Source organism: Chlorocebus sabaeus, chromosome 8, assembly GCF_047675955.1.
Source record: "Chlorocebus sabaeus isolate Y175 chromosome 8, mChlSab1.0.hap1, whole genome shotgun sequence".
Lineage (NCBI taxonomy): Eukaryota > Metazoa > Chordata > Mammalia > Primates > Cercopithecidae > Chlorocebus > Chlorocebus sabaeus.
The window spans coordinates 140472403-140496323 of NC_132911.1; positions in this window are offsets into that span (position 1 = coordinate 140472403).

The window sequence follows — 23921 nt, forward strand, 5'->3', positions numbered from 1 at the left end:
GGGGTATATTTGTAGGTCTTCTTTTTCCCGTTTTCCCTGTCCTGTGTTTTACCTCCTAAGTCTTTCTTAATAGTTTTCTTGTTATTTATTTTTTAGGCAAGGTAATAATATCAGATCTATCTCTATCCATATATGCAGTTTATTGAAGGAGTCAAGGTTTTATATAGACCAAGTAAAAGCACTAGACCATTTCAATGTGAGGAAAGAGGATCTAGATGGGGAAAAGGTAGACAGAGGGGAGGGCACTACTTTGGAACGCTCCTCAGAAATTATGGACTCGTTAGACATGAGACGAATAAGCAATTGCAAAGAAGTAAGAATCTAGAATGTTCTCAGAATTTGAAATTGAATATCTCAGAGTCAAATTGCGTTTTTCTTTTATCTTCCAATGATCTCTCTTTAATAAAGTTCTATGACCCTTTCCCTTCACCTATTTGGAGAACACATAACTTCACACATATGCACACATGACCACATGCCATGTACATGTAGCTTATTTTGACTTTTAGACTGCGCACTTTTAGACTGTTCCTCAGGGCAGAATATCTATTTGCTTTTCTTGCCCTACTCTTCAAAATCAGACCCAAGAGTACTCCTTGAAGAGGAGACATGAAACTAATTTTAAACATTGTTCCCTGTGCTCAGTTTCTTTCATCCATTATTTTATTTAATTGTCACAACAATTCTAATAAATAATCTTGTTTTGCAAATGGATTAACTGAGAATAGCAATGACTAGATACTCTCCTAAGCTCACATGGCTAATACTGGTGTATAGAGTAAGGACCTGAACTTAGAACTGTTAGAATTCAAATACCCTACTTGTTTCACTGCTGCAGGATGTTTTCTATTATTTCACAGAATAACACATGCGTTTTAAAAAATATACGAATGAATAAACGATTGGTACCTATAATTGTAAATTATTTTATGCTATGCTTGTAATGTAGTCTGGGTCACATTTCATGATGTTTTTAATATACCATGACCCTTTCCCATTTTTAGAAAGTACAACGGTATTGTATTTTCTATTTCAGTCAGTATCTTTTTCTGTTATGTTACCTCATCTTTCATAATTTCTTTTTATCTTTTCTTTTTTTTTTTTTTTTTTGAGATGGAGTTTTGCTCTTGTTGCCCAGGCTGGAGTGCAGTGGCGTGATCTTGGCTCACTGTGACCTCTGCCTCTCATGTTCAAGTGATTCTCCTGCCTCCCAAGTAGCTGGGATCACAGCATGTGCCACCACACCTAGCTAATTTTTTATTTTCAGTAGAGATGGGGTTTCACCATGTTACCCAGGCTGGTCACAAATCCCTGACCTCGGGTGATCCACCTGCCTCAGCCTTCCAAAGTACTGGGATTACAGGCCCATAATTTCTAAATAAATACACAAATGATCATCTCCCACTTATTTCTCATCATTTTCTTAAAGGCTATACTGCCTACATGGTTAGACATTCAATAGGGGGAAAAAGTCACAATCAGTGCTTTAGAAATCTCGTATATAGTAACTAAATAGTGTAGCATAAGTCACAATATACTGACGTGTACAAATCTCATTACACGTTTCTATGTAATGATCAATAAGTTTATTGTTTTAGAACTGAAAGTCAGTCCTATAAGAAATATGCCTCATGCATAAGTGAACAAAGGACTATTTATGGAGCTGAAGTAATAAGCACAAATTAGATCCAAGTTGAATAGGTTGACCTTTAAATGACAAAGCAAGACCACACAGTCACTAAAACACACTGGGACAAGAAAATTACCTGAAAAGGTTGTAAAACCACAATCAATCAAATGGCACATGCCAATAAATACATAGAAACTCTTTGAGGAAAAAAAAAAAAGGTAGTTCTCAAACTCTACCTAGCTTTCCAGAACCTTTTCCGGGCCATATTTATTTATTTCATTCCAAAGCTTAAAACCTCAATGGTAAAGTAATTTTAAGGTCTGCATTAGAGACTTACAGAGGTATTTGAAGGATGTAAGTGTCTTGATGCAAGTAGCTGCCGGTAACCACAGAGTTAACTCTAGTTAACTTGCATTTGAAGAGCTCATATAACTCACTGTGATATCTAATTCAATTGAGTATTACATTGTACTTTACAGGGGTATATTTGTAGGTCTTCTTTCTACCCCCTTCCTCTGTCCTATCTTCTACCTCCTAAGTCTTTCTTAATAGTTGTCTTCTTATTTATTTTTTAGGCAAGGTAATAATATCAGATCGATCTCTATATGCAGAGTTGATTGAATGACTCAAGCTTTATACAGACCAAGTAAAGGCACTGGACCCCTGGAAGACTCACTCTGATGCTAGCAGAGCATATTTGCACTCATATCGAGATTCTGAAGACCACTTCCAAGGACCAATGCTGGCAGAAAAGCCCCAAGGGTGGCCAAGCAAATGTGTGCCCATGCTCCTAGCCAGAGTAATAGGTTCATAGCCCCACCCCTAGCCAGTCAGACTCCAAGTTGACTGATCCACCATGTGCATGCATGTGCCTCTGAACTGGAAAACAGCCTGGTGAGTCTAACCCGGATATAATCACACCATACCATCATAATCTCCTTTAATCTAGACCACTGAGATACTTGCAGACCTCACTGGCATGGATAACAGCTACAGCTGAGGAAACTACACGAATGCTACACTACTGTGTCCACTCAGAACCAAAGCCAATGTGCATCACTGAATTGACACCCCAAGACATATCTACATGGATAAATTTTCCTATTAAAGTTATTTATAAAATTGAAAATAGCAACTGTCCAAACAGATTCATAGAAATCAAAATATGGACACGACAAGCATAAAAACATGGCATCTCAAAAAATACACAATTGATTTTAGTAGCAGATGCTAATCATAATAAGGAAATATACAAAATGATAGAGAAAGAATTCAAAGTAATAATCTTAAGGCAACTCAAAGATATACAAAGTAATCCAAATAGACAAATCAACAATACCAGAAAAAATTTATTATTTGAATAAGAAATTTAATAAAGAGATACTATAAAAATACAAACAGAAATTCTACAGCTGAATATTTTAATGAATAAATAAAAAACACAATCAACAGCTTCAGCATGAGATTAGATCAAGCACAAGAAATAATTTTTGAACTGGAATACAGGTTTTTTCAAATAACATAAGCAGTGAAAAAAGTTAAAAAGAAAAACAAAAAGAAACTGGAAAGATAAAAAAAGAGAAAGAAAGAAAAAAGAAGGAAGGAAGGAAGGAAGGAAGGAAGGAAGGAAGGAAGGAAGGAAAAAGAAAGAAAGAAAAAGAAAGAAAGAAAGATAGAGAAAGAAAGACAGGATTTATGGGATACCATTAAGTGAACAAATATTGCCAGTATGGTCAACCAAGAAGGAGAATATAAGGGAACAAGGAGGAAAATATATTTTATGAAATGGCTAAAAACTTCCCAAGTCATGGGAGAAAGATGGATATCTACGTTCCGGAAGCTCAAAGAATCTCAATTAGAACCAATTCAAACAGGTCTTCTTCAAGGCATCTTGTAGTTAAATTGTCAAAAGTCAAAGACAAAGAAGTAATTCTTAGGTAAAAAAAAAAAAAAAAAAAAAAAAAAACACACACACACAAGAGAGAAGCATCAAGTTACATATAATGGAATCTCCATTAAATGAACAGTGGATTTCTCAGCTGAAACCTTGTAGCCAGGAAAAAATGGGATGATGTATTCAAAGTACTGGAAAAAAATTTTAAAAACCTGCCAGCCAAAAATACTATACCCAGCTAACCTATTCAGAAATGAAGGATCAATAAAATATTTCACAGAGAAAAAAAAAAAAAAAAAAACTAAGAGAATTAATCACCACTAGACCAGCCTTAAGATAAATATTTAAGAGACTCTTAGATCTGAAAGTGAAAAGACAATATCTACCATCATGAAAACATGTGAAACTATAAAATTCATTGGTATAGTCAATACAAATAGGAGAAATAGGAAAACTATCACTACAGAAAACCAGTCAACTGCAAAAATAAACAACAAGAATGGAAATAAGGAACAATGAATATACAAAACAACCAGAAAATAATTAATAAAATGGCATGAGTAAGTCTTCACCTATTTGTAATATACTTCGATGTAAATTAATTAAATTCTCTATATGTTATTGACTGGCTGAATGGATAAAAATAACAAGACCCAACTCTATGTTGCCCACAAGAAACTCACCTTTCCTGTAAAAATGCACATAGACTGAATATGAAGGGAAGAAAAAGATATTCATACAAGTAAAAATCCATAACTTAGGAGAAGTAACTATACTTATATAAGACAAAATAGACTTCGAGTCAAAATGTATAAAAAAAGAGTAGCATTATGTAATAATGAAGGCATCAATTCAGCAAGAGACTATAACAATTGTAAATAAATATGTACATTACACAAGAGCACGCAGATATATGAAGCAAATATGATTAGATGTAAATAAAAAGATAGAACCCAATAAAATAATAATTGCATCAAATGGACCTAATAATCACTTATAGAACATTTTACCTAACAGTTGCGGAGTACACATTCATCAGCACATGGAACATCTCTAGGACTGACCATATATAAGGACACAAAAAATCCTCAAAACATTTGAAAAAATTGAACTTATATTAAGTATTTTATTTTGTACCACAGTGAAATAAAACTAGAAATCAATAACAAGATGAACATTCAAAACTATGCAAATAATGTGACTTGGTTTGCATCTGTGTCCCCATCCAAATCTCATGTCAAGTTGTAATTCCCAATACTGGAAGTGGGGCTTAGTGGGAGGTGACTGAATCATGAGGGCAGAGTCTTCACAAATAGTTTACCACCATTCACCTAGTGTTTTTCTCACGATACAGTTCTCATGAGATCTGGTTGTTTAAAAGTGCATAGCACCTCCCGCTCTTATTTTCTTTCTCTGGCTCCAGCCATGTAAGATGTGCCTGTTTTCTTTACACCTTCTTCCATGATTGCTGGTTTCCTGAGGCCTGCCCAGAAGATGCCAACATCATGCTTTTTGTACAGTGTGTGGAACCATAAGTCAATTAAACCACGTTTCTTTACAAATTACCATGTTTCATGTATTTGTTTACAGAAATGAGAGAATGAACTAATACAATATTGAAATTAAACAACATGCTCCTGAATGACAGATGGATGAAGGAATAAATTAAAAAACAAATTAAAAAAAAATCTTAAAACAAAAGTAGAAATGCAGCATATCAAAACTTATGGGACATGGGCCAAGCAATAGCAAGAGACAAGTTTATGACGATTCATGCCTATGTTAAAAAACTAGACTATTTCTAATAACAAACTTAAAGATGCATCACAATGAACTATAAAAGCAGGAAAAGGAAAAGTCAAGCCCCAAATGAGTAGAAAGACAGAAATAATAAGAATCAGACTAGAAATAAACTAAATTGAGACTAAAAAAATACAAAAGGTCAACAAAACAAACGTTTTCTTTGAAAGATAAAAGCTGACAAACCCTTAACTAGATTAAGAAAAAAAGAAAGAATACCCAAATAAATAAAATGAGAAATAACAAAGTCGAAATCAAAAAGAAATTGAAAAGGACACAGACAAATTGGAAGACATCCCATGCTCATGGATCTGAAGGATTAATATAGTTGAAATAAAAATACCACTTAAAGAAATATACAGGTTCAATGCAATCCCTTTCTAAAGACCAATGATATTCTTCATAGAAATAGGAAAAGAAAAACTTAGAACTTGTATGGAACCACAAAATCCTTGAATAGCCAACGCACTAAAGAGCAAAAAGAACAAGTTCGAGGCATCACACTAACAGACTTTTAAATGTACTAAAAAACTGTAGTAACCAAACCAGCATGGTACTAGCATAAAAACAGACACATAGACCAATGGAACACAATACAGAACCCAGAAATTAATCCACTTCTCTGTATAGCTAGATTGATTTTTTTACAAAGGTGCCAAAATTGTTTATTGCAAAAAAAAAAAAAAATGACACCCTCTTTCAATAAATGATACTGTTAAAACTGGATATTCTTATACAGAGAAACAGATACTACCTCTCACCCTATACAAAATCAACCCAAAGTGGATCAAAGACCTAAAGATAAGACCCAACACTATGAAACTACTAGAAGAAAACAAAGAGGAAATGTTTTAGGACATCAATCTGAAAAAAAGGATTTTATGAATGAGACCTAAAAAGCACAGGCAATGAAAGCAAAATTATACAAATGGTATTATATTCAACTAAAAAGCTTCTGCACAGCAAAGGAAACAACAGAGTGAAGCGACAAAGTACTGAATGAGAGAACATGTTTGCTAACTATTCATTTGGCAGGGAATTATTATCCAGAAGATATAAAGAATTCAAACATTTCAACAGCAAAATAAACAATTGAAAAATGAACATATTTTCTGAACAGACATTTGTCAAAAGACATTTGTCCAACAAAAGATGAATGAATAAAAATAATATGGTAAACATACACAATGCAACACTATTCAGCCATAAAAAGAATGAGATTTTGTCATTCATGGCAACATGGATAGAACTGAAGGACATTTCATAGAGTGAAAGAAGCCAGGAGCAGAAAGTTCAACAATGCATATTTTCCCTCATATGTGTAAGCTAAAAAGCAGTTTACCTAATACAAGAAAAATGTAGAAGAGGATGCTAGAGTTTGAGAAGGGAAGGAGGAAGGGGAGGATAGGGAGAGACTTGTTAAAAGATACGAAATTACAGTTAGATAGAAGGACTATGTTCTAGTGTTCTATAGCACTGTAGTATGATATAGTTAATATATCATACAGTTTCAGATAGCTAGAAGGAAAATATTAAATATTTCCAACACAAATAAATGATACATGATTAAGATGAAGGAAATATGCTAATTACCCTGATGTGATTACTATACATTATATGCATGGCAACATCAGTAAGTACTCCATAACAATGGACAATTATCATTTGTCAATTTTTTAAAAGATAAATAAAATGTATATAAAAAAAGTTAGATTCTTAAATCAGATTTATAGAGCCTAAAGTTAGGCAGAAGGTCATGAAAGGTAGCATGAAGCTAACCTGAATATCAGTAATAACTGGGTCACCACCTAGAGAAAAACAAAAAGTTTTATACCTCATCCTGTGTGCAGAAGCATTCTGATAGAACATGTTATAAAACACTGAAAGAGACACTTGGAGGTTGAAGAGGTATTTAGGTAAAATCCAATGAGGCAAAACCATGGAGAACGGTAAGATATTTGTTACAAATATACTGGAAAAGTATTAGGATCTAGGATGCATAAAGAATTTCTAAAATTAAAAAAAAATAAGAAACCCGGTTTTCAAAACGAATGAATAAATTTAGTAGATCCCTTAACAAGAGAAAACAAGAGTGGCAATAAACATATGGAAAAGCAAGAGGCTCTATCTCATTAGAAAACTTTCAACTGCAATGAGACATAATTCGCCACCCACAGCTTGACAAGAATTTGTAAGTCCGAATGACTGTTAGGATATAGAGCAAAAAAACACTTATATAGTGCTAATAGAAATGAAAATTGCTTCAAAAACTCTACAAAATATATTTGCATTATCTAGTCACATTGCAGAAGTGAATCTTATGACCAGCATTCCAACTACTGAGACACTTAGGGACATTCTTGGCCCTATGTCCCAGAAAAAAATGTTCAAGCATGTTCACATAAAACAAATCGTTGAAAAAATTCCAAGTATCCAAGACAAGTAGCTACTTAAATAAATTGTGGAATAGTCATACAATGGAATGTTATATAAGAGTAAAAGAGAATTAATTAAACAACATACAACATTAAGAACAGAATGCTGACTGAAAATATTAACTTGCAGAATAAAACATATTTATGTTCCTTTTATATAGAATTCAAAAGTATAAAGAAATATACATTTTTCACATATTGTAAAAATCTTAAAAACACACGAAATAGAGAAATAAAACTCTAGCAGATGAGGCAAATAAACTTGGGGAAGGTCAGGCATGAGCTTCAGAGTTAAATATAATATTCTATTTCTTAAATATTGAAGGCTGACATACTTAGACACTTCTGATCATTCTTTATGCATTATATACGTATAAAACATTATTTTATATAGAATAAATATTTAATAAATCAATAAGAAAGATAAATAAAACAGACAAAAACTAAAGCTGTGCTCGCTAAATGCTTGTTTCTGACTACACACTTCTACTTGGTGACTGAATAGTGATTAGTTGGTGACAAGTTGGTGACAGAAAAAAATCAACAGAGTGGGAGTGATATAGGGTGGGGTGGTGAGGAAGGAAAGGAGAAACAGAGTGATATATAGAAGATGAAATTTAAAGAGAGAGAGGAAGAAAATGAAAACTTGTCAAATATGTATCATTAAATATCAAACATTGTATTACAAGTTTCTGCATGTTTTATTTAGCCCTGATTTGAAAACTGTAAGGAAGGTATATTCATTTATAATGTAAAGATGGGAAAAAGTCACTTATATTAAATATCCAAATATTAGGGAGGGAGGAGAAAAGGGAGGGAGGCAGGAAGAGAGGGAGGTAATATGGTTTGGCTCTGTGTCCCCACCCAAATCTCATCTCGAATTGTAATCCCCATAATCCCCCCGTGTTGAGGGAGGAAACTGATGGGAGATGATGAGATCATGGGGCTATTTTCCCCATGCTTTTCTCATGATAGTGAGCTCTCACAAGATCTGATGGTTTTATAAGTGTTTGACAGTTCCTTCTTCACACACCCTCTTCCCTGCTGCCCCGTAAGACGTGCCTTCTTTGCCTTCCACCATGATTGTAAGTTTTCTGAGGCCTCCCCAGCCATGCAGAACTGTGAGTCAATTAAACCTCTTTTTTGAATAAATTACTCAATCTCAGGCAGTTCTTTATAGCAGTGTGAGAATGGACTAATACAGGAGGTAATGATAGAAAGAAATATGGAAGAGAAGTGTGAAGTGAAAACGATAGGAAAAAAGGAGAAATGAAAACATTAGGAAGATGTTCACCAAAATAACATGTTTCCCTAGCAATATTTATGAAAAATTGAATTTTAAATAAATATTTTTTGAAATAGGAAATATAACTTGCAGAACTATAGCCTTAAGTGTAAAATCTGTTCCGTGTACCTGTGAGACAAACACACAGAAAGTTTTCTTTTATGTTTCAAAAGTGTTAAGAGAAGCAGTAGTAGAACATCCCACTAAAGATCTACAAATGTCTAATTCATAGCCCCTTTGGATAATGGTTTCTGGCTCACTGAACTCCTAAGAGAAATTTTCATACTTAACAAGTCCCCCTCAGGAAGAAATTTTCGGTAAACTTGATCCACTTGACAGATAGGAACACTGACGCTCAGGTATTTAAGTAAACTTCTTCATGCTAGCAGCTGAGCTAGATAAGAGCCCACTCTGTATTTTTCCATCTTTTCAAATTCTTCAAAAATTCATCTTTAGATGATTTTTTTCCTTTGGCATAAACACTACATTCATCATATACTTAATGAAGATTTGCTAACTTTCTACAGAATTGAAGAAAACAAATTAGTGGGTTTAATTATTTTATTGTATTTGCTAATTATATTGATAATGTGTTGAACAGGAGTGGAAAATGCATGAATATTCAAAAAGAAAAAAGGGTATTGTGAATCTTTTTATGCAATTGGAGATTTGCTCAATTTCAAACTTCACCACTGCCGTTAGTGTCGGGTAACAAGTTCAAATCAATTCAGCTTATGCACAATTGCTGAAAGAATGAGTCATACTGCTGGGTTTAATGGAGAGATAATGACGTGCACTTGTTGGTGCAATTTTGAAATCAAATGTGAAGACAGACGTTGTTTGTCCTTTGCAGTTTGGCTCTAGTGTGGAGCCATAGGTCATCAGAATTTGTTCTATTTGCTCTGTTGGTTTAATCAGCATTTACAACAGCGGCAACTAACTTATTTTAGTATTGATTCATAGTCGCTTTGCAACAAGCGTTTGGATTTTTAAGATGGTATGTTCTCTTTTATTCTTTCAATAGGCACATTCTGGGTCCCTAACGTGTTTTATCAACTATAAATCCAACAATGCAAGCATGAGTACCATGGCCCTGCTCTGGAGACTACTGGGAACACAAACACAGGTAAGTGCATCAAAAAGAGATAAGGACTGTTAAGAGGGGGTAAGAAAGAAATTCTATGTGAGAACAGGGAGGTGTGCCTAATTATCCCTGTGAGAGTTAGGGACAGGAACATACTGAAGCCCTTGAGAGTAAGACTATACTTGCTAGTAAGACTATACAATACGTCTTTAAGACAGAAATTTTTATGATCGCCATCTTCATACAGAAACTGAGCTGAGAGTTTAAATAATATAGTCCATGTCACAGATTGTTATGATCTGGTAGTTAGGTCATGAACAGCAGTCTAGTTATCATTTATGTGTCATGACTGCAAAACTGAGAGCACAAAGACTCTCTATCATGCTGCCCATATTTGCCCAAAACCTGGGACAGTATCCAATACATGGTAGATATTTTATAAATAGTGCTATAGATGGATGAATGCATATGCTACAGCCTCCCCAGTAAGCATTTTGCAAAGTGTTGATGGCCCTCTTGAAAACCTCTGTGATTACTTCTTGGACTTTGTTGCCAATAACCCAATGAGAAGCAAGAAAGCACAATTAACCCTGTGTTTTTGTGCCCCCTTTGTTTCTACAATCCCTCTTCTGCTGCATGATGATTGAGTATCTATCCAGATAATATTGCTTAATAAATTCCACAAATATTTATTGATTGTCTACAACATACCAAAAGCCATGCTAGGAAATACAGGCACAGTATGGAACAAAAGAGGTTTAGTTTTTCTTTTCCTCTCTAAGTTTATACTGTGATGGGCATTATTTACATTTGCTATTTAAAAATAAATTCTTATGTTTTTGTTAAAATAAGTAGACGTAACTTTTACAGATTAAAAAGATTTTGGTAAAAATAAAATTCTACTTTACATGTTTAACTATTTTTATTTGTGCCTTCTATATAACAGAGTAGGATCTCTTCTTAGTTTCAATAGAAACATTGAGGTAGAGACATATAATTATTGATATTACGTATACTCCCTTAGAACTTACGAAGTACTACACACTTTGCCGATACTTTACCATCCCTCCTCTACTCCACCTCTAAACACAACAGATTCATGTATAGAAATGCCTGCAATTCATTTTTTTTGTTAAATTTTAGATCAAAAGATATGAGTGGACATTTTTTGGGCTAATGGCTTCTTTAATAAACATATGGTAAAAACAGCAAACAGAATTTTTTTAAACAAATATTGCTCTTAATCACATTGGCCTGAAGTGGAAATGGATCTGAAAAAGAATATTTAGCACAGTAATAGCAATAATAAAAACTACCAGGTCTCACAGGTGTGTTAAGTAATGTTTACGTGAAGCACAATCAAGGAGACATACTTCAAAATAAAAAGATTCAGAGATGCAAAGGAACTTATCCATAATTGTTACACAGTCAGTAAATGGCAGGTCTGTTTTTATTCATTTAGTTTTCATTCTATCATTTTTTATTTCAATGAGTAGCAATCATGCCTTTATTTTAAGTATCTGACACTGCGCTAGGAGCTGGGTTTTCTGTGAGAAACAAGACAATCAGGTATTTTTCCCTCATGAGGTTTACTGTCAACTGAGGAGACAGTCAATAAATAAATATAAAAAGTATGAATCTTGATATGTGATTAATGAGACAAATTGGGTGACTGGAGAAAGGAGAATGAGGGGACCTGCGTTAGATTGGTGCTGAAGAATCGTCTGAAGAAGTGGCATTGGAGGAGAGCAGGGAAGAGTTGGAAGGAACCAAGCCGTGAATAAATTTTGGCAAGAAAATAATGCATTAGGGTCTAAAGTTGAGAAATGCCGGTGTTCCTGGCACATTGTGACTGAGGGGAGCATTTCAGTGGATACATTTGGAAATGACAAGAGAGAAGGAATCATGCTGGGCTTCATATGCTACAGCAACAATTCTGTTTTTTATTTGAAGAGTAATGGAAAGCTATTAAGAGATTTTTAGTTGAGGGAGAAGATAAAATGTTTCATTTGAACAAATGTCTGATAATTTCCAAGCTCACACCATGTGCAATAGCCCAAACCGTCTATGGATGTGTAATGTGTGAAAGGACTTTGGAAAGCAGGAGAAACTCGGTAACCGCAAGGCGATAATGATAACAATAAATGTCTTCACCTCCTGAGTGGGGAATATTCAGCTAGTTTTCAAAGGGCATCTTAGTTTGTATGACTTTGGGTTTCCATTTTGTTTTGTTTTTGCATGGCAAAACAACATAATCCCCTTGCATGCCAAAATGTAAAACACACATGCCAAAATGTAAAACTTGCATGCCAAAATGTAAAACACACAAAATGTAAAAAACATTGTGTCCTTTAGACACAAATGGCAATAATATATCATTTGCTGAAAGAAGGTGGTGATATATTGTGTGAGAAAGATGAATTAAGAAAGCACCTCAGTAAAATTGATGCTTGCATCAGAAACAATCGGTGCCCTTAAGGTGAGGGAGTCCAAAGAACAGCAGAGGAGGAAGCCCAACCAGCCTTCAGATAGATTCCCTCTGATTTTTTCAGTGTGTTTGTGCTTTGCTCTTTTGACTTGTTTTACACTGTCTCTTGCTATAGTCCACTTCTGGACAAAGGTTTCAGTCTGTTGAATAAGCTCTTAAATTCTTTGCCTTTCCAAATTTAGCTTGATTTTCCTACAGATATTTTAGTGAATCTCCACAGAATGTACTAGTGATACAAAGACTTCAATGAGAGTGAAGTGCCTTCTTTTATTTATTTATTTATTTATTTATTTATTTATTTATTTATTCAGAAATAGGTTCTAGCTCTGTCACCCAGTCTAGAGTTCAGTGTCATGATCACAGCTCATCGCAGCCTCCATCTCTAGAGCTCAAGCAATTCTCCCACCTCAGACTCCAGAGTAGCTGGGACTATAGGCATGTACCACCACATCAGGCTGTTTTTATGTTTTTTTTTTTTTTTAATTATTTTAATTATTGTTAGAGATGGGGTCTCCCTAGATTTCCCAGGCTGACCTTGAACTCCTGGACTCAAGCGATCTTCCTGCTTTGACCTCCCAAAGTACTGACATTATAGGCATTAGCTGCTGCGTCAGGCCTGTTTATTTTATTTATTTATTTATTTTGAATGCATGTTTTCTGCACTTAAAAAAAAAAAACTTGGAATTTTTCAAATAAACAAAAAATAAGAAAACAGTACAATGAATGCCATGTTCCCATCACACAGTCTCAAAACTCATCAACATTTTTCCAATCTTGTTGTCTCTATCCCGTTCCCACTTTCCTGTCCCCTGGAGTATCTGTTTTTTCATTTCCTGGAGTATTTCAAATTAAATGTTAGACATCATAATATTTCACTTGTGAATACTACAGTATGTATCACAATCAACTAGATTTTTTTCTTCTGTTTTTAGTCATTTTCTAATTTCAAGATATTGATAAAAGTCCTGGTGATAAAGGTTGAAAATGAAGGAAGCTTACGTCAGCTCACAACTGGTGTACTCAAAATCACTTCTGACCCATTGTCTTCAGGCCAAGACCTCGCTTTCTTTAAGTGAAATGAGATTTTCCCTAGGAGGTTGATCTCAGTCTCTCATATAAACCCTTTGTTGGACTTACCCTTTTTTTCTATATTTTCCAGACTTTATTGAATCTTTGAATAAATCCAACTTATATTTTTATGTGGCATATGGGTTTAATGGAATGAAATAGCAATTAGAGCTACTGTGATCAGTACTGGGGACGTGGTAGACTCATGAGTTCTTAAAGTGGCATTGGGCGAATCCAATCTTGTTATCCATTGAGTTCTGCTAAATATTTACATTTAGTAAAGATCTCACTTGAACCTGTGGAGTGAAGCTGAGGGGCTGTTCTAGGGAATCATTTGAAAGAATCAGTGAAGACTGCTGCCTGCCCAGTGGTTCTGACCCACGGCAAGCGGTGACAATCTGATGTGGCATAAATATCAGATGGTGACAAATAACACTGACATTTTGTCAGAAGCAAAGACATGACTCAGAACCAAAAACTTGGCCTAGATGAGTGTCAGTGTTTGGTGACAAATAGCTCAAGTCTGACAGCATGCTTCACTGCATAGACTTTCATCCATCACAGAGATTTTTTTTTTGAAATCGCAGAACACAAAACACCCAACACCCAATACTGGGTGACATGAGATGGAAGGTAAGAAAAAGGCAAGTGAGAAGCAGCCACAAAGACAGAAAGCCTGAATTGCAAAACGGTGACTCTCATTTTATTTTAAGAATCTCATTTTCACCGTTCTTATACTTCATAATTCAGAATTGTGTTCTGCTGGTCCCCTCCTGAAAATAAAAAAAAAGAGTGCTGGGATAGGGGTGTTTAAAGTTGTCAAATGACTCCAAACCTGATAATCAAAGAGTTAGTACTTGATCTATGCAGTTTTTGCAAATATATATGTCATATATATATAATATGTCATATATGTAATATATGACATATATATAACATATATGGAATGTACATGCTTATTTGCTTGTTTAAGACAATTTGCTAAAGTAATAGCACAATCTACTAACAGCAAAGTTTGGTAGACGATAGCAGTGAGATGCACATTGAACTTTGAATTAGAAAATCTGAGTATTGTTTCTCGGTTCTACAAACTGTTAGCTGTGTGAGTTAGCTTTCCAGACCTGTTTTCTCACTTGTTCATCTATACCTGAAATATTTATTAAGCACCCTTAACGTGACAATCACCATTCCTGACCCTGTGATACAGTGATAAACATGAAAGAAGGAGGGCTCTCACTCCATTGATATTCCAGTGACATGATATAAAAGGAACAAATCAAAAAATAAAAAGGGCAAAGTAATTTTAGTGTTACCTACTATGTAGAAATAAAATAAGGTCATTTGAAAATGATTAGGCCATGATTGAGAATTGAAATAATGTACTCTAGGATTGAATGGAAAAGAAGAACTCTCTGAAGTGGTAATAGTTTTGCCCTAACTTTAATTAGAAGAAGTGTCAGTCATGAGATGACCATAATTAATAGGATTCCAAAGAGAAAGAATAGTAAAAAGAGAAGTAGAAGGAGAGGACATGGAGTATTCAAGGAGTAAAGTGAAAGTCAGTGTGAACATATCCTCCCTGCCGCAATGTCAAATTCCCAAAATTAGATTTTTGGGAACGTTGAATTAACAGATGTGCAAGTGTTTGTTTGCATGTGCAACATACGGTCCTTCAAATAACTTTTTTAATACACACATGAAGAAGTATAATTAGCATGTTAATTTATTGAGTCACTAATCAATTACATCCTAAAGGTCAGACCCTAAAGGAAAACACTCCCATACTGAAAGCATTTTCTAGGTCATTCCTTTATTCAATCACCAGGAGGTCCTGGTGTTGGGTCTTGTCCTCATACAAATGTGTGCGGGAGTGAGTTGCCATAAGGTATATGCAAAACGAGAAGGAGCCACACATCATTTTTCAAATTTGAAATTTGTTTTTTTCTCAATGTCACTCAGCATTTGATTTATTGTTTTGTGGGTAGTGATCCTACAGTTTTCTGAGACATATTATGTAAACTGAGTGTTATTTATCCTCAGAAATGCTGAGACTCAGTTTTGAGGTCTTTATTGAAGGCATATATACTCTAAGCTTGTACCCGTCTCTGGTTTCTCTGCCCCAATTTAAAACATCCTTAACACAGCTGCCTCAGTTTACTTCCAACCCCCAGGTTTATATCATATCTTTTTCTTTCTCATATCACAATCTTTCAAAGACCTATCAATTGTACAGACACAATTTACTCAACGCTTAGTTCCCCAAACTATTGTAAGTACATAGTAAATACCAAATACTAGTTGAGTCTAGCGATTCATCATTAAAGATGGTAGACACTGTCTCCACCATCATGGAGATTTTATTCCAGTAGTATAGATGGTAGCAATCATAATGACAATAAGTTAATATTGTGTTAAAAATAATGTTCCACTAAATATTAATAATCTAAAGTAAAATTCTCTAAAACAAACTATAATATTGATATGGTTTGGCTTTGTGTCCCCACAGAAATCTCATCTTGAATTTAAATCCCCATGTGTTCAGTGAGGGGCCTGGTGGGAGGTGATTGGATCATGCGGGCGAATCTCCCCATGTTGTTCTCTTGATAGTGAGTTTTCATGATGTCTGATTGCTTAAAACTATGTGGCACCACCCACTGCTCTCTATTCCTCCTTCTCCAGCCATTTAAGACATCTTCCTGCTTTTCCTTTGCCTTCCATCATGATTGAAAGTTTCCTGACATCACCCAGCCATGCGTCCTGTACAGCCTCAGGAACTGCGAGTCAATTATTTTCCTTTTCTTCATAAATTGCCCAGTTTCAGGTAGTTCTTTACAACAGCATGAAAACAGACTAATACAAATATACATAGAAAAAATACATACATATAAGTCATTCAATAAAACTTACCACTGTTACTTTAAAGCAGCTTGTGATAGTGTTTAAGCCACCCAGTTCTTGGTATTTTGTCATGGCAGCTCTAAAAGAATAACACAGGAGGTGACATCTGGATTAAGTATTGGCAAAATTTAGCTTGGCAGAGAAAAGAGGGTTTGGGTAAGATTATTTTGGTTAGCAGGAAGTGCAAGAGAACAGTAAGGTGAGAGGACATGGCTGTTTAGTGTAAACCACCAGTTTAGACAGGGTGTGGCCTAGGACACTGATGAGTTGCAATAGGGGTATCAAGACAAGAGATCCAAATGTGGCTGGGAAAGCATGAACCACGGAAACTCACATGCCTGCCTAACACATGTGGATTTCATCGTAAGTTCCCCTTCACCCAGTGGAATTCATATTTGTGAAGTCAGGCAAAGATCAACATTTTTCCACATTCTCATAAAAACGTCAGAGGTGCCCTGGAAATTCTGGTGAAGGTAAAGGTTATATTTGATACACATATTGTCTTTTCCCTTTTTCTCTTGTCTTCCTATGTTTCAGATGTAGAAAGGAAAAAGGGAGAGAAATGGAGACATTTATTGAATCCAGGCACCATGCTGTGGATTGCTAAATACAACTTCTTAATTTGCATCTAGGTATCCGGTCTTCCAAGCTAGCTTTTTCAAGTCTTTTTACCTTTACAAATAAAGTTCTATTGGAGATGTACTTCACACTTTTCTGCACTAAAAAGTCTAATTTTTCAAGATTCAGTTCAAACTTCATTTTGTTCTGTGAACATTTCTCTGGTTTTCAGAAAGTTATTCACATGCCACTCTCACTCTGCACCACCACATGAATAATGTATTTCTATGGTTATATTATCACATTGTATAAAAACCCTTCTACAAAGAAGGACAAATGTTGCCTGTTCTTACTCCTATGTGGGAGCTAAAAATTTAAAATATTAAACTCATGGAGGTAGAGAATAGATTGATGGTTACCAAAGGCTGGGAAGGGTAGTGGGAAGACAAGAGAAAAAGTGAGTCTAGTTAATGGATGCAAAAATCCAGTTAGATAGCATGAATAATATTTAGCATTTGGTAGCACATTAGGCTGGCTATAGTTAACGATCATTTGTTACATAGTTTAAAATAGCTGGGAAAGTAGAATTGGAATGTTCCTAACATAAAGAAATGATAAATGCTTAAAGTGACGGATACCCCAATTACCCCCATTTAATCACTGGACATTGAATGCTTGTATCAAAACATCACATACACCTTACAATTATATATAATCAGTATGTTCCCATAATGATTTAAAAATTACAAAAAAAAAAAAAAAAAAAACTGTTCTGGTAAAGGGCCTGGTGAATGTTAGGTGACCCCCCGACACATACATTAGCCAAGTACTCTGAAGTGTGTGTCCACTCAGTGGCACACAGATGGCACCAAGATCAAGTGAGACCTTGTGGAGCCACATGTCTTCTCTGAACCTGTTTTCTCATCTCTAAAGGGAGAGAGGTTGAAATTGGCAGGCACTCTGTTATTAAAATCCATGATTTGATAAGTGAGACATCCTGTGACATGCTCTTCAAGAGATATGCAGGTAGCTCCTAACCACATTTGATATATTCAAAGAGAAGAATTTCTCTATGCCAGAATGAGAACAGAATAAACTAATTTGAGGAGAACAAAGTATATACCAGATCCAGATCTGCAGAAGGTGACTGCTACAAAGAGAGAGATTGTGAATTTGAGGAATGGTTTTATGAAAACAATTTACACGAAGACTATAAGACACAATATACTAATTAGAACGCCCTCTTCTTGGGTTATGCTTTTGCGTTCTTTCATTTTCCAGTATAGGAATCTACTTAGGAAAAGCTGCTAAGAATTTAGCTGTAAGTTTAAATGGTACATAACTTTATTACCTCAAATGGTAGCTAATTGAGAGAGAGACTGTTTCAGAGAACTCATGGTAACTACTGCTTGTGATGCTCATCTCTTTCTGACATCTGATGTTTTATGAAAATCTGAGGGTTCCACGGAACCTGTGATAGTATTTATTTTGCCAGGTGAGCTTTTCAAGTTTAAAGAGACAGCTTTAAGTGGGCACACCCCGCAGGCACACTGGCCATAGTGATCGTGCTGAAGCCAGTCAGTCTGCCCTTGTGGCTTCATTGTGATGGGCCTTTTAGAAGAAAAACAAAACAAAAAACACACTTTTGGAGTCACTCTACCATGTTATAAATCTCCTTTTTCATCCTTTACTAATCGTGTTAATCTTGGGAGAGTTTTAAATGCCTCTGGTTTATTTTTATTTTATTTTTATTTTTTGAGATGGAGATTCATTTTTATTGCCCAGGCTGGAGTACAATGGCATCATCTTGACTCACTGCAACCTCTGCCTCCTGGGTTCAAGCGATACTCCTGCCTCAGCCTCCCGAGTAGCTAGGATTACAAGCATATGCCACCACACCCGGCTAATTTTGTATTTTTAGTAGAGATATGGTTTCTCCATGTTGGTGAGGCTGGTCTTGAACCCACGACCTCAGGTGATCCACCCACCTCGGCCTGCCAAAGTGCTGGGATTACAGGAGTGAGCCACTGCGCCAGGCCATACCTCTGGTCTTTACTGTCCATATGTATAAAGTGAAGATTCTAATACGCAACAGAGATTTATTGTAAGAGTAAAATGAGAGGATGATTGTTAGTGGTAGAAGAGATTCGAGTTACCCCACATTACCGGCAGCAAATCCATACCAGTCTGCAGCAACTTCAGTTCTTGCCTTCTCAAAAGAAAGAATTCAACTGAGGGGCATCAGGCAGAAGGAGAGACCAAGGCAGGCCTCAGAGCAGGAATGGGTTTATTTAAAAAGCTTTACAACAATAAGGAAGGGGGGGGGGGGGGGGGGGGAAGAAGGAAAGTGCAACTTGGAAGAGGGCCAAGTAGGAGACTTGAGAAACCAAGTGCCTGACTTGACCTCTTGGCTTGGGGTTTTATAGGTTGACATACTTTCGGGACCTTATTGGGAAGCTGCTGGTCAGTTTCAGGTGTTTTCTATCTGTTAGGGGCCCGCCTTTCCCTGACACTGGCTGGGGTCAATTATTATTTTAGAGAAATGGTTAACAACCACCTGACCATCACCTGATGGTTGCCCAACACTCCTGGTATGTGTGGCGGGGGCAGGAGTGGGGGAGCAGGATTGTGGGGGGGGGCTCTCTTGCCCCACTCAATACCTGACTAGTTACCCACTGAAACACTTGTATCAGATCATCTGGCACAGCATTGCTGCTCACAGACGTCCTTCCATTGAAAACCAATGTTCCCCCAGGAACATATGGCTGATTAAATTCCCCAGCAACAAAAACAATATTATCGATGAATGCTTTACCTAACAATGTGTGTATTAACAGGGACTAGAATACAAAAAGAAAAAGCAGCTCTTTTTGTTTGTTTGTTTGAATGGCATGTAAAATAAGGTATTTCATGAACACCAAATTATTTTTGAAGAACTGAATGCATGAAAACAAAAAGAACTCAGGAAGATGGATGACTTACCATTTATGTAAGGTTACATTAAGGACAGAGACCCAGGAATCCTGACCATTCTTCCAGAACCTTCAGCCTTACTGCCTTGGCACTATCACCTCAGATTAAGGAGATAAGATGGGAGAGAAGCCTGGTATTTGGACAGAGGACACCTTAGCAGGCCCCCAGGAGGAAGAAAAGTAATTGCTACTTCAGCCCCTATTTTTGTCTAAACTAACACCCTCACCATTAAGCTTTCTCATGTTATAGCAGTCCTAATTACTGGAGGACCTTGAAGTCAACTGTTTATGAAAGATAAAACTTGTCCTAAATCACCTGCCCCAAACCTAGCAGCTGACCTGATAACATAGGAGTTTACTCATTCTTTTGTGTGCCATGACTTGGCATACAAGAATAATATTTGTACTGAATAATATTTGTCTCTTTTTGCGATGTCCTCTATATGAAACCTGTGTTGTATCTTGCGGCACATGCGGTGTCCAACACTTTGAAATCAATTATATTTACCAAATGAACTAAGTGGTAAATAATGAATGGATGAATGAATATACTAAGAGGATTAAATACTCTCTAAAAATATTTTAACTCTAATATTTTTATATTCTCCGTTATTTTCTTTGGGTAAAGTAGAATTTTTAAAATATATTTTAATATATTTAAGTATATATATATATTTATACTTAAAAATATTGGGGATCAATATTCTTTGGGAGACGTTATACAGAAAAGAATTTGGTTGAATTTTCTGCTAATCTGAAAAGTTGAATGTTATTGTCATTTTTGCCTATGAGAAAAGGAAAGAAACGAAAGATAATTGACAAAGGGGCACAGTTTGAGAAGGACTAGGTGACTTCAGCACTTGAGCTTTTCTTGCTCTTCCATACAGCCAGATAATAGTAAAGTATTCTATATTATTTTGCAGTTTATAAAACTATTTTGCAAGGAAATTTCTACTATTTCAATGAACACAGAGTATAAACAGCTTCATCTTCTGCTTGATGAGATTTGCACACATGATCAGTAACTTAGAAATAAAATACATCTATTTAATGTTCAATATAGAAGAAACGTGTTTCTCAAATCCTGGTTCTTTTTACATCTGGGAGAATGGTTATCTTTTTTTAACAGCTGAGGGCAATTTGACTCTCAACTGAAGAAGTCCTGAAAACAAGTTCATGGGCTCTAAGAAGGTAAACAAAATCAGCAAAGGCAAAAAGAATTCATAGTTATATAGAAATATCAATATTTCATTTCAGCATTTTCTTCTGTGTTAATTTCCCTCAACCACAGCCTTTCTCCTTTGCCTCTCACACATTATCATGCATCCTGGGTGCCTGCAACCGCCCTGTTTCTTTTCCTCCAAACTCCCACCTTCCTTGGTTGTTTCTTCTTCTTTCTCTGAATGACCCCTAATAACCCATTTAGTCTAAGCTTTGACTTTATGTCTTCCATGAAGACTTCTTCTACACGTGTTCTTGAATTTCTCTGTACATCTTTATCTTTACATATGCCACATCTTGTTGCAAGTATTGGTGGATCTGTACCCACCACCGAATTGGTAATTTTTGAGAGATGTGAAGTGATTCTTGCCTTTATTCTCAATTGCAATCATAGTGCTCAGCACACAGTATGCATTACAGAAATGCTTGTGGAATAGAGAAAAATAAGAAGAGAGAAAAGGAACAAATGGGAAAGTAAATCACATTGTAAGACACTAAAGCCTGTGATAATAAGCAATGCATGTCCTAACAGTTGGTTTCATTCCCTTGATGCTTAAACAGGAAGAACTTCTTAACTTGAGCCAGGATTCATCTCCATAAAAACTAGATAGTTTGGTCTTAGTTATATCTTTTATAGTCATTTAATGTAGATGTTTAAAACATAGTGATTGGGGCCGGGCGCGGTGGCTGAAGCCTATAATCCCAGCACTTTGGGAAGCCAAGACGGGTGGATTACGAGGTCAGGAGATCGAGACCATCCTGGCTAACACAGTGAAAACCCGTCTCTACTAAAAATACGAAAAAACTAGCCGGGCGAGGTGGCGGGCGCCTGTAGTCCCAGCTACTGGGGAGGCTGAGGCAGGAGAATGGCGTGAACCCGGGAGGCGGAGTTTGCAGTGAGCTGAGATCCGGCCACTGCACTCCAGCCTGGGCGACAGAGCGAGACTCTGTCTCAAAAAAAAAAAAAATAGTGATTGGTGACCTTTGGACTTTTTCCTTCCCGAAGCCAGCACCTACACCTCCAAATGCTTTGACAAACTGTCATATGACAAAAGTACACAATCCCTGGATTCTGATTTCTCTACAACACGCTGACATATAAGGAATTGTAGGAAAGAGAGTCAGTATGAAGCATATGCAGTGACAAACTTCATGGTTGACAACTGCATCTGTAATTACCAGTCATGATACTGGAAAGATATTTTATTCAGCCATAAATCAGAAAACTTTATTCTCATTCATGAAATCAGAAAAACACAATGCCCTCAACTATTTTGTGTACAAATTAAATGAGATAACATGTGATTTACTTTGTGGAGTCTTTGGCATGTACACTCGCAGATGTCTTTTAAAGGAAAAAGTTGTTTAAGTGTGTGTGTGTGTGTGTGTGTGTGTGTGTGTATTTTTGTGTCCTGGAGGAATTGCTTTCTGAATTAATGTGATGAAGAGGTTTGAGATAGTTTAATAGTACATGAAAATATGAACATAGCATCCAAAATACGGTTAGTTGTAGTAAAATTAACTCTTAACTGGGAACCAGGAAATGGTAACTTTAGGGTTCAGCCCCTCTACCATCTAAGTAAAAGATTTGGGGAAAATTATGACTCCATGACAGCCACATTTTTTATATTTTTTACATGGAAAGACAAAGTCAAGACATTTTCATCATTTCTCCTGAATTTAAGTATTAATTTATAGTTAACAAAGTCAAAAGTTATTCTGTGACAGAAGCAAACTAGGAAAACTCCAGTGAAATCTCAAGACTACTGATAAAAAAAGGCTAAGGGAATGAAAAAGATGGAATAAAATTTGTGTGGCTAAAACCAACAGCATTCGAAATTTTGCTTTCCCCTCTTTCCAACAGCAACTCATGAAAAATGCTGATGTTGACTTCAGAAAAAAGTTCCTAGGGACGGAAAGACTTCAAAAATCACTCCAGACAACTGGCCTTTAAATCTAATGACTTGTTAAAGTATGGAGTGATGTCCTTCATGTTTAATTCAAGTCATATCCAATAGTCCCATCAGCATGAAGAACACGAGGCATAAACATTGAAATTTAATTTAAATATTAATTGGACACAAATTTGTTTCTAGAAATTGGAACATAATATTAAAATACATCTCCGGTTTCCTCCCTAGCGATAGTAAAATGCTCTTATGATAAACACATGGAGAAAAACTGTGTTTTGGATGAATGTTTATTTTGTTCCATTCAAGAAACACCTGCTGAACTTCTCCCAAGTGCCCTACACTGTGCCCTATACTGTACTCAGCACATAAAGACAATGCTCATAAGGAAACAAAGTCTTCCCTTTGTTTGAAGAAAAAGCATGTTTAGCTCCTCAATGTCTCATCTGAATTTAAATGTTATAGTTTAAATTCCCAACTAGTTAAATAATCATAAGTTGGTCTTGAGAAATGAACAATCTTATGCTGTAGGCGCTCAAAAAAATTCATTGAAAGAAAAAGAAGATAAAATATCAAAGCATTTAATGGATCTTTAACTGATTATACTTGGGTAAAACAATACATTTTACACCAAGTTGCATTTTAAGAGGCGTACTTAGTGTCTTGAGCACACATATT